This window comes from Pseudophryne corroboree, chromosome 5 (genome assembly GCF_028390025.1).
Source record: "Pseudophryne corroboree isolate aPseCor3 chromosome 5, aPseCor3.hap2, whole genome shotgun sequence".
Taxonomy (NCBI): domain Eukaryota; kingdom Metazoa; phylum Chordata; class Amphibia; order Anura; family Myobatrachidae; genus Pseudophryne; species Pseudophryne corroboree.
This window is the reverse complement of record NC_086448.1, coordinates 324,167,483-324,180,308: the sequence shown is the minus strand read 5'-3', so window position 1 is coordinate 324,180,308 and position 12,826 is coordinate 324,167,483. Positions and strand designations below refer to the sequence as shown.

The 12,826-nt window shown below is 45.8% G+C and overlaps 1 protein-coding gene across 1 annotated transcript in view; it reads right to left on the bottom strand.

The window, feature by feature from the left end:
* LOC134927697 (probable G-protein coupled receptor 141) overlaps window positions 1–6,710 on the bottom strand; it is a 76,262-nt gene extending 69,552 nt beyond the window's left edge. The window contains exon 1 of the mRNA XM_063922518.1: window positions 6,647–6,710. The gene's annotated coding sequence lies outside the window, so the exon portion shown is untranslated. The remainder of the gene's footprint in view (window positions 1–6,646) is intronic.
* Between the last annotated feature and the right edge of the window lie 6,116 nt (window positions 6,711–12,826).

The following is a 12,826-nucleotide window of genomic DNA, read 5'->3' as shown; positions in this document are numbered from 1 at the left end:
TTAGGCCCTATGTTCTTTGCACAACCACCAGTGAAAATAGAACATGATTGCCCGACGCCCATTTACTGTCTGGAAATAAGTTAGTGTAAACCTATAAAGTCACTGTATTCAAACACTTAGGGGGGTATTCAATTGTTTGAAAAGTCAGTTGGGAGTCTGTTTTTTCCTATCTAATAGACAGGAAAAACCAGACACCCAGCTGACTTTTCAAACAATTGAATTCCACCCTTTACGTCAATACACTACATTATGTATAGCTTCTTCTAATTCGCCTGGACGAAATATATGATATTAAAGCACACAGATTTGCTTTAAAAATTTTCTATAGTTAAATATCTTCAATTAGACTTGATGGTCCAATAACCCCTACTCTGAAAATCCACTCACATTTTGTAGTTATATCACAAACTTATCTTCCGCAAGTGTATCTTATCTAAATCAGAATGGTAATGTTACCTCCATAAGTCATATGAAAAGTTTTGCAATAGTAGTGATCAGTCATTTTCTTCATTTCTTTCTATGGTGTGCATCATCCTTATGTACTCAAGGACATTCCTGATGGAACTGATGTGTGTGCATGTATGTACTGTAGGCACACACAAGCGGAAGAATCAAACTATGAACATTCCAGTTACTTTAGGATATTGATTGGTAGCAGGTACAGTCATACTGAGTTACATGTACACTGGTGATGGAACGGAGCTTGAGCAGAGTGGGGTTTCATTCAGCTCCCCAGCTGGTGAGTGTATACTGGGCATGCTGGAACAGTGGTTATTTCAGCAGGTAATCGCAGATCTCACTGGAGCACAATGGAAGATGTGTCTTTAGTAGTTAAGGCACCTGACAGCTCCGGGTTTAGCCATGCAAAGCGGCTGAACCCATCTAAAGCGCTTCAATGGGCGCCCAAACTATGGACTTTTTAACACATATTTTTTTTCACACCTCCTTGTGCTGGGAGAAAAAAATGAGACTGCGACGGCTAATGGGTGTCTACCGGAGAAACAACTGAATAGCTCCGACAGATGCCCACTACTATAGATGGCCAGCAGATGATGCACGCCACAATTCAATCGGTCCTATTGATTCTATGCAAAATCATGGTCTGGTCTTCTAGCTAGTGCATCTGAATGATGTTACTAATGACTGACAACAGCCCTGTACATCACCATTCTAGATTTAAAAAAAACCCATTCAAACACTACTGTTTTAGAACAATTTGCCTTTTGGATTACATGGACACATTTCAGAGAATGATGGATATACGTTTTTGTCCATTTTCTGTATTTTGGGAGCAAATGGTTGATTGTCCCAGATTCACCAGCGAGCACTACAATAAAAATCTAGTCGAATTCTTTGCTCTACATGATAAAATAGTAATATACGGGACCCGAGCTCTATTTCCATTTGGGTCAAAAGTTTCATTTGGGACTGAACTTTGTAATTATTATTATTATTATTTTTATATTGAGTACAATCAGATACGTGTACTTGTTACAATCTGTTAACACAGAACTTGATTGCTAGTTACAAGTGTATCTTTATGGTGCTATTTGTTCATTATACTGCTTAGTTTTTAATTCTTATTTTTATGTGTGTATTTATGTGCAATAAATTACTATTTCAATTTAAACCACTGGCTTTTACATATAGTATTAATGGTTCTCTAGCGCCGCTCTTTGTGTATATATTCTATTGCTATTTGAACTGAAACTTGGGCAGACAAGTTTCTGGGGTCTGACGCAACTGAACCAATATACTAACAGTTTGTATATAAAAGACCATCTGATTTATCAATATACCTAACCATTCGCGCCATCAGGTTTATTATTGTTTTGTTTTTACTCCCAGACATTGGCAGATTTCTTTCCAATCAGCCAGATTGGACAGATAATCTTTAAGTGTGTAGGGCCCTTTAGACCTCACAGATAGTGTGCTGCTTCCTATCTAATGCTGGGCAGACACAGGCAACAGGCTGACAGACATTTTATCTGCCACTGCCGATACCGGGACATACACTGTGAGATTTTTTTACAGTGCATGTCACGTGATATTGGCGCTTCGCCCCCAGGGAGGAGACATTTCCCCATTCCTTCCCATGTGAAGGAACAGGGGAAATGTCCATCAGTCGGCCGCGGTAGGGCATACACTGCCTGATGTGGTCAACCAGACACTTAAAAATATTGCATTGGAGGGACATGCTGGATGATCCGGCATGCCTGACCGATCGATATCACCAGATTAGTTAGCCACATTCATCCTGCAATTATCTTGCCAATCCGCTGATATCCGGAACTAGAGGGATTTAGGGGGGAATTCAATAAGACCCAGTAATCTACCCGGTGTGAAAAACATGTTGCAGCCTTGGGGATATTTAATTAGAGCCCTTTTTTCCTCATCCGGTAAATTACCCTGTTATCGGACATTAACACGTAGTACCTGAGATAAGTTCCCAGACCTACAGATGTGTCCTATGTCAGCTTGTGGGTAATCACTTGCTGCGTGCATACATATGGTGGTAGTGATTAACCTTCAGCCTAGCTTAACACTATTCACAGCAAATGAGTCGCGTTTACCGCAACTTGCAGGATGACAGAGGACATATCTGTATGTGTTAACATGGTCGGGCATCCGATAACAGGCTATTTATCATGGGCTTCTTTTAAGGAAATCCCTGTTAGCTGGAGCTGCAGGCTACATTCAGGCCTAATTGAATAGTCCCAGGCAGGGGTTAAAGTGAGCTGGAACAGGGCAGAACTGCGTTCCGTCAGTTCCACTTGGAGGCTGAATGCAGTTCCGCCTCCTCCGGCTCACCTAACCCGACGTTTGCCCGGCGCCGCATGGTGATGCCGGGTGCCCGCTGAGATTGTGTTACCAGTGGGCACCCGGCTCCCTCTCCACAGCGGAAGCCGGCGGCAGGAGCTCACTACTGAGCTCCGGCTTCCGGCTCTGTCTGTGTGCGCTATGGGAGAGATATCATGACGTCTCTCCCATAGTGCCGAGGAGCGGATGCCGAAAGACCACAGTGGTGGGACTCAGGAGCAGGGCTTGGTGAGTATGTTTTTTTTTTTAACATATGTGTGAGTGTATTAGCGGCGCTTCTGCTGGGGGAAAGCTACAGGGGGCTAACTACTGGGGGCAAACTACAAGGGGGCAAGCTACAAGGGGGCAACATACAAGGGGGCAAACTACAAGTGGGCAAGATACTGGGGGCAAGCTACTGGGGTCAAACTACAAGGGTGCAAACTATTACTAGCATTACTACTTGGAGGCATTACTACTTGGGGGCTAAACTACAGGGGGCTAAACTACAAGGGGGCAAACTACAGGGGGGCATTACTACTGGGGGCTAAACTACAAGGGGGCTAAACTACTGGGGGCTAAACTACAGGGGCTAAACTACAGGGGGCATTACTACTTGGGGGAAAACTACTTGGGGAAAACCACATGGTGCTAAACTACAGGTGCTAAACTACTGGGGGAATTACTACTGGGGGCTAAACTACATGGAGCAAACTACATGAGGGCTAAACTACTGGGGTCATAACTGCAAGGGCATTACCACAGGGGGCTAAACTACTGGGGCATAACTACTGGGGCTAAACTACAGGGTGCTAAATGACTGGAGGCATTACTACAGGCGACACTACTACTGGGGACAATACTACACAGGAGCATTACCATTAAGGTCATTACTAATGTGGGCACTACTGAGGGCATTGTAAAGGGGGCACTTCATAAGGGGCATCACTCCTGGGGACATAAGGGGCACTACTACTGTGGGCATTGCATAAGGGGAACCACTACTATGGGCTCTATATAAGGGGCACTACCACTGTGGGCACTACCAGTACAGTGGACATTGCATAAGGGGCACTCCTGCTGTGGGTATTATGTGTATTAGGGGTGCTACTACTGTGGTCATTATTACTATTGTGTGGCTATTGTGAGTTCCACCACCTCTCTAGGACCACTTTAAGCACTGGTCACATGGATCAATTAGCCCATGGTAAATTATCGTGGCTAACTGAATTTCCTCCCTAATGTCCCTCCCCCCACCATTTTGATTTTTTTCCCCATCACTTTTCAATGCAACCCGGCGGCTGCTGGGGGTCCCCGTCAGTCGATAGTACGGTGGGGGCGATCTAAGAAGCTTTTTTTTTTTTGCCCCTTGCTGAGGAGGACAAAGAAGCTGTTACTGTATACCTGGAGGACAAGCCCCACTCGTCTTCAGTGAAGGGATTAATAGTCAAGTATAACTGGGGGTGAATGGAGAGCAGGGTGTCTCTGGGGTGAATGGAGAGCAGGGTGTCTCTGGGGTGAATGGAGAGCAGGGTGTCTCTGGGGTGAATGGAGAGCAAGGCCGGGTCTCCATTTCTATGGTCCAGTTCCGGTGTTCTGGCCTTCCAGCCTGACAAAAGGATGATTAGCAGGATGTAACTGCAAGACTTAAAGGGGTATAACATCCTGGTGTCTGTGTCTAGGTACCTGGTGAAATAATCAGGAAAGCTTCTAGAGACACCCTCTTTTGCTAGTAGGAAAAAAAAAACCCATAGGCTACTGTAGGATTGATTTTGTTGTTTTAAGCCTTTTGCCCAATAAGACTGAAAGATATATGTAAGGGTAGATCTAAATGGGTGTAGTATGGTATGCCGGCGGTCGGGCTCCCGGCGACCAGCATACCGGCGCCGGGAGCCCGACCGCTGGCATACCGACAGTATGGCGAGTGCAAATGAGCCCCTTGCGGGCTTGCTGCGCTCGCCACGCTGCGGGCACGGTGATGCGCTACGCGCGCCACGCTATTTTATTCTCCCTACAGGGAGGTCGTGGACCCCATGAGGGAGAATAAGTGTCGGTATGCCGGCTGTCGGGATTCCGGCGCCGGTATACTGTGCGCCGGGATCCCGACAACCGGCATACTGAAGACCACCCGATCTAAATGGATAGATAAAATAGGTAGCCTTATCATTCTGGATATCTTAACCATTTACCACGCGAACATGAGCTACTGTATCTACCTCAACATATTTCCTTTTAGCTTAAATTTACTTATTAATACCATATTGCAAAATAACTGAGTTTAGAATTACAAGTAATTTAATTTTTCAATTTCCACATCACTCTTAAGCAACCCATGTCTGGCTGCAATGCTCAGTGACCATAAGTGTGTCATCCTAGCAAAGCCAGTCTTTACTTTTACAGTAACACCCAATAGATCCTGATGGGGACTGCACATTATTAGTATGCATCAAAAACTATGGTGGTCATTCCGAGTTGTTCGCTCGCTAGCTGCATTTAGCAGCATTGCAAACGCTAGGCCGCCGCCCTCTGTTAGTGTATCTTAGCTTAGCAGAATAGCGAACAAAAGATTAGCAAAACTGCTACTAAATAATTCTTTGCAGTTTCTGAGTAGCTCCAGACCTACTCCTAGATTGCGATCACCTCGGTCCGTTTAGTTCCTGGTTTGACGTCACAAACACGCCCTGCGTTCGGCCAGCCACTCCCCCGTTTCTCTAGCCACTCCTGCATTTTTTCCAGACACGCCTGCGTTTTTTAGCACACTCCCTGAAAACGGCCAGTTTCCGTCCAGAAACATCCTCTTCCTGTCAATCACACTACGATCACTCGAGCAATGAAAAAACATCGTTCGAGCTTGTGCAAATCTCCAAAGTTTTGTGTTAAATTAGTGAACGCATGTGGGCTGCATACCATGCGCATTTTCCACCTAATCGCTCCGTTGTAAAAAACAGCAACGAGCGAACAACTCGGAATGACCACCTATGACAACTCATCTCAAATATATTGCATTTTCTAAAGTAAAACTTCTACTTGTACATATGTGGAAGCTGCATATAGTAATTTTACACTAGGCAACCTGAAAATTAGGTGTAGCTGTTGGTAAGGCAAACAAGCACATGTTTTTTTAATGTAAAACCTCTCTATTGACTTCCTAATAAAAATACCACGGACACTTGGTCGATAAAGTCCTACAAACCATACAAAATTGGGTCCTAAACTTTTTTGAATAACGGCTCCCTAGAGCAGGCATTCCCAACCGCGGACCTCAAGGCACACCAACAGTGCAGGTTTTACTGATATCCAGGCTTCAGCACAGATGGTTAAATCAAAAAAACTGAGGTACTAATTAAGTCACCTGTGTTCAAGCCTGGATATCACTAAAACCAGGACTGCTAGTGTGCCTTGAGGACCGAGGTTGGGAAACACTGCCCTAGAGTATTGGAATTTTTTTCACGGCACCCCAAGGCCAAAAATATCTTCAGCAAAGAATTCTGAATATTTTAATTTCGATTAGTGCTTTCACTAATGTAGAGATGATGCAGACTTGACTGTATTTGCTTCCCAAATTGCAGGTGTAAAGTTTAAATACAGATAGAAATGTGATTACGTGAGGTATGCATGGATGAAGTTCTGGCCTAAAATATACGTAGTCTTGCACGTACAAAATAATTAATATCTGATTCCCATTGGTTTCATATGAATTTTTGTACCCCAGTATAGTTATTATTTTATTAGCCCACTTACCAACCAGAAATATACTCACAGCAATAAACTGACTAATAATTGTACTGGATGTAGATTTATAAAATTATATGACAATACAAAATTCATATAGGTGATCCACACTTACTTCTTTTGAGTTCTATTCTGCAAATTTCAGACCCTCACACTTCTCAGGGCAGCATCGAGTCTCTGACTAGGAGGAATCTGTGATCTGTTTATAAAGTTCCTGAATTGCCTCAAGAGGAGGACTCTACGCAAACATGTGAAGATGCAGAATGGAGAATAAACCTCATGCAGCTGAGAGTGAAATACTTACTGTAATACAAATACAGCTATAAAGAGGAAATGAACAAATCACAAATACAAAAGTAGCTCTAGTCTGTTTCTATGAATGATGTTTATTTGAAAGATGCTCCGCAGTACTGCACATTTAAGAAAACAGGGACATACACAATAAAATAGAGCAGACAAAATAAGTACAGATGTGCAAACAAAGGATAGGGAGGACACAGCTTAGGAAAGTTTACAATCAAGTGGAGAAAGGGCGAGAAAAATGTAGTGAAGGCAATTTGAATAAGAGACTGTGACACCAGCAAGAATTTATTGTTTTAAGTAGATATGTACACTGGACCATTTTTGCTGGAATTGGATTTGACTCTAATTCATCGTCCGGCGTTGGATTCGGATTTGCTAAACCGTTGTGACTGGTTTTGGATTTGCAGATTCTTTTTTTAAATTGACAAAAGGGGGCATGGCCTGGTGGGCATGAGGAGAGGCTGTGTATCCCCCGGGCTCCTGCAGTTTTGGGATATTTGGGGGCTTTTGGAGAGGGGTATCCCACCCCTAACAGTCTGCAGAGCTCCCCTACACCTTCAGCCACCCGGGAGCACCTACCTGTGTCCTGTCGGGAGTCTTGAACAGTCCCTGGTGTTGCCGCGAGTATGGGCCTACCTGCGGGGAGAAGTCGCAGCCTCAATTTCTGCTCCCTACCCAGATCCATTTCAGAGGTCGCTGCTGGGGACCGGTCCTGCTTCCTCCAGCACCGGATAAGTTTCCGTTGGTATTCCCATCTTTGGCTGCCCGCGGCTCGGCCGGCTGTAGCGAGGATTCCCCGGCTGCTTCACACCCGGAGCCCTGCGTTCAGCGTGGAGTCCACCCGCGACCTCCGCGAAGAGGGTCTAGTGGCTCCCTGTGCTGGCGGCCCCGCACATGACCCGTCCATCTGTACATCTTCTTGGTGCCCTCCTCTTGTTGCTCTGGACTGAGCCCTGGAATTGGTGGGTGCGCTTACCCCCCTTTCTCCCTGCTGACAAGCTACTCTTCCCTGGCAGCAGTGTATAGTGGAGCTCGATTGAGGTGAAAGCTGCAGCCGGTCCTTCACTCATAGCTGGGATCTCAAGTGCTCTCTCCACCTGGTAATTACAGCCTCAACATCCTTGTCACTCTGAGCTCCCTCAAGGGCTCATTTCCCAGAGATACAAGTACTCTCCTCCCAGAGAGGCCAGGGGCTAGGGAACCTTTTATGACTTTCTTCTGTCATCCCTGCAAGCTATTATCCTGAAATAGTCTACCCTAACCAAGGAAACTTATGTTAAAAGAGAGGAACAATAGCATTTTGTGACGTTTACCATGTTCTCATTGCTTCCCGTACATGCTCAAGGGGTTCTACATAATGTCACATTAGTGACCATGCTCCACTCGATATTCAGATGATTTAATTTCAACCTTTTCTCTATCCATAACTGCATTCATTATGCCCAAACCACATAAATCTGCCACTCAGGTGAACCTTATCTCATTCAGCTGTAAATGCAATCTGCTTCTCAAAAACAAGGTTCAGTGGCTCAAGCGACTAAACTCTCTGAGTATGAGGAGGATGTTGAGGCATCCAGCATTTCACTAAAGGACAGTATTGCTTCAATCCATTCTGAGATGAAATGCCTTAAAAAAGTATTCCATTCAGAAATACAAAAAGCGGTCTCAGGACTTCAGAAGTCAGTCAGTTTCAGATATGCAAGCTGACATTTACCTTCTTCAAGACCAGCAAGAAGATTTGGAGAACACATAAAGGAGGAACAATTTAAACATAAAAAATTTGCCTGAATCTGTGGAACCGGCACAACTTGAGGATTTCTTACTACGTTTCTTTTTACATCTGCTTCCCGATACACCTCTCGAATTACTGTCCCTGGACAGGGCCCACAGAGCCCTACGCTCAAAGCTCATCTGCGACTCCTCGCAATGTGGTCTTAAGATGTCATCACTTTAAAACAAAGGAGCGGATTCTGGCCCTATCACGAGATAAGGAAAAATGTCTCTTTGAGTCCTGTCAGTTGGCGATATTTCAGGACCTTGCCCCGACCACTCTAAAGAGATGTTCGGATCTCAGAGGTTGCACCCAAATTCTTCGGAATAATAATGTTAGATACAGATGGGGGTTCCCTTTCTCCTTAATCGTTACTTGGGATGGTCGACAACTGGTGGCCAGTTCTGAAGATAAGGCACTCCGCCTGGTGTCAAAAATAAACCTCCCTCTTCCTGTGGATCCAAGCACCCCAGGTTCCTCAACTTCCAAGAAAGATCCAGCTTCTTATCCTCTTCCACAGAGAGCTCCCCGCCGTATATGGTCTACAATCCCGACTGTTTCTTCTTCTCCTCAAGCTTCTCTTTGGATTGTTTGCCTTGAGTGGTATCTGTATATTTTTGCTTTTTCTTTGTCTCTATTTCTTAGAGCATTTCTAGTGGTTTCAAGTGACTAGTTATACAGCGCAGTATTGGTTTCAATATTTCTCTCTTTTTTTTCTTTAAAGTGACAAATTTATTGTATATGTTTTATTTATTTACCCTTTTGAGTATGGCCCATTTGGGTTTAGCTAAATTATGCCGAGGTCAGCTCCTCGCCCCCACTGGGTTGCTTGGACCCTTACTGAGCGGTGGTGGATTTATCTCACCACCAGCCCTATAATGGGTGGTCAGATTTGTAGACTCTTACCATTAGGGTCTGTGTTTTCCTTTGCTTTTTCTCTTTTTTCAGGTTCTCCTTCTTTACTCTTTTTGCTTTTCTCGTTTTCTCTCTTTATGGTTTCTTTCTTTTTCTCTTTTTCCCACTTCTTGTTTTTTTTGCCGGGGTCTATCGAGCCAAGGCCTAGGTTTTCTCTCTGCGGCTTTTTATTTTGCTTTATTTACTCATTGAATGCCGGTACAGATAAATACGTATAATGTTAAAGGTCTTAATAGTCCTCAGAAGCTAACTAAACTTGACATGTTTCTCCAACAGGTGCAGGGGGATATAGTGTTTCTTCAAGAAATGCACTTTAGGGGTTCCTCTCATCCTAGTCTCTCATCTAAAAAATTCCCTGTGGTTCTTCATGACTGTGACTCTTCCCATAAAAATAGAGGGGTGGCAATCCTGCCTCCTTCGCCTGGAAAAATGGGTGTGGCCTATGGAAAAGTGGGTGTGGCCTCGTAACTTCATATTATCAAACTATAAATAAATATATTTTCACCCACCCTCTACGCACACAATTAGCAGCCTTACACATAACAGCCACAGTAGTGTTCCTTACACACAATGTCTCCAGTATAGTGTCAGATACACATAATGTCTCCAGTATAGTTCCAGATACACATAATGTGCAGTGCCAGATAGACATGATATGCCCCCCAGCAGTGCCAAATAGACATGACATGCCCCGCAGCAGTGCCAGCTACACATGACATGCCCCGCAGCAGTGCCAGCTACACATGACATGCCCCCCAGCAGTGCCAGCTACATACGATATGCCCCCCAGCAGTGCCAGCTACACACGATAGTGTTCACTTTTTAGGGCAGAATGCTGATCACAGGGAGGACACATTTTTAAGTTAGGAGGGCAAAATGATGTACATACTGTAATGCTTGTTGCCCTTCCTACATGCTAAAGCATGGACAGCAAAAATTTAGGGGAGTTGCTTCGTGGGGAAGGGGCGTGGCCACATAATAGTGGCAATTCGCATTACACCACACAGTAGGGCAGCTAATACACATTGCACCAGGTAGAACCTCCTATACACACTGCGAGAGGTTTAGCACGTTAGACAGTTTGCTCCAGGCAGAGCACGTTAGACACATTTTCAGAAGGTAGAGCCCTGAGACACATTGCACCAGGTAGAGCACTGAGACACATTGCACCAGGTAGAGCACTGAGAAACATTGCACCAGGTAGAGCACTGAGACACATTGCACCAGGTAGAGCACTGAGACACATTGCACCAGGTAGAGCACTGAGACACACTGCACCAGGTAGAGCACTGAGAAACCTTGCACCAGGTAGAGCACTGAGACACATTGCCTAGCCACAGATGCCTAGCGGGAACACTACATGATATGCCCTCCAGCCGTGCCAGCTACACATGATATGCCCCACAGCAGTGCCAGCAACACATAACATGCCACCCAGCAGTGCCAGCAAGACATGACATGCCCTCCAGCAGTGCCAGATACATAAATGGCCACACAGTGCCAGATATGTCCCCACAGTTACAGATACATAAATGCCCCTACAGTGCCAGATACATAAATGCCCCTACAGTGCAGATATGCCCCCACAGTGCCAGATACATAAATGCCCCCACAGTGCCAGATACATAAATACCCCCAGTGCGATACATAAATGCCCCCAGTGCCAGATACATAAATGCCCCCAGTGCCAGATACATAAATGCCCCCACAGTGCCAGATATGCCCCCACAGTGCCAGATATATAAATGCCTCCACAATGCCAGATACATAAAAGCCCCCACATTGCCAGATACATAAATGCCCCCACAGTGCCAGATACATAAATGCCCCCACAGTTCCAGATACATAAATGCCCCCACAGTGCAGATATGCCCCCAAAGTGCCAGATACATAAATGCCCCAACAGTGCCAGATACATAAATGCTCCCACAGTGCCAGATACATACATGCCCCCAGTGCCAGATACATAAATGCCCCCAGTGCCAGATACATAAATGCCCCTACAGTGCCAGATACATAAATGCCCTCACAGTGCAGATATGCCCCCACAGTGCCAGATACATAAATGCCCCCACAGTGCCAGATACATAATGCCCCAACAGTGCCAGATACATAAATGCTCCCACAGTGCAGATATGCCCCCAAAGTGCCAGATACATAAATGCCCAAACAGTGCAGATATGCCCCCACAGTGCCAGATACATAAATGCCCCCTCAGTGCCAGATACATAAATGCCCCCAGTGCCAGATACATAAATGCCCCCAGTGCCAGATACATAAATGCCCCTACAGTGCCAGATGTATGAATGCCCCCCAAAGTGCCAGATACATAAATGCCCCCACAGTGCCAGATACATAAATGCCCCCACAGTGCCAGATACATAAATGCTCCTACAGTGCCAGATACATAAATGTCCCCACAGTGCAGATATGCCCCCACAGTGCCAGGTGCATAAATGCCCCCAGTGCCAGATACATAAATGCCCCCACAGTGCCAGATACATAAATGCCCCTACAGTGCCAGATACATAAATGTCCCCACAGTGCAGATATGCCCCACAGTGCCAGATACATAAATACCCCACAGTGCCAGATACATAAATACCCACAGTGCCAGATACATAAATACCCCCAGTGCCAGATACATAAATGCTCCCTCAGTGCCAGATACATGAATGCCCCCAAAGTACCAGATACATAAATGCCCCCACAGTGCCAGATACCTAAATGCCCCCACAGTGCCAGATACCTAAATGCCCCCAGTGCCAGATACATAAATGCCCCTACAGTGCCAGATACATAAATGCCCCCACAGTGCAGATATGCCCCCACAGTGCCAGAAACATAAATGCCCCCACAGTGCCAGATATGACCCCCACAGTGCCAGATATGCCCCCACAGTGCCCTGCCCTGCCTAGTACATAAATGCCCCCACACAGTGCCCGATACATAAATGCCCCCACAATACATGCGGTGCTGGGAGGGGGAGTGCTGCTGAGGGCACGGGCGGATTCTTCCAAAACTATACAGTGCGCGCTATGCGCCGGCATCTGACGTCAGACGCCGGCGCCGCACAGCGCGCATAGCAAGCACACAAGAGTTTAGGCCGGGCAGCAGGCTTTCTCCAGGCACAAATATGGCAGCGCCAGAGTGCGGCACCCATTAAGGGTGGCGCCCCACGCGGCCGCTCTATTCGAACATGCCTGGAGCCCGCCCTGTGTATCGTTGGCAGCGGTGGCGGGTATCTATTAAATTGGTAAGTACATCATTTTGTATTTTGTGAGGCTTGATAAAAGCGCTTGGAGG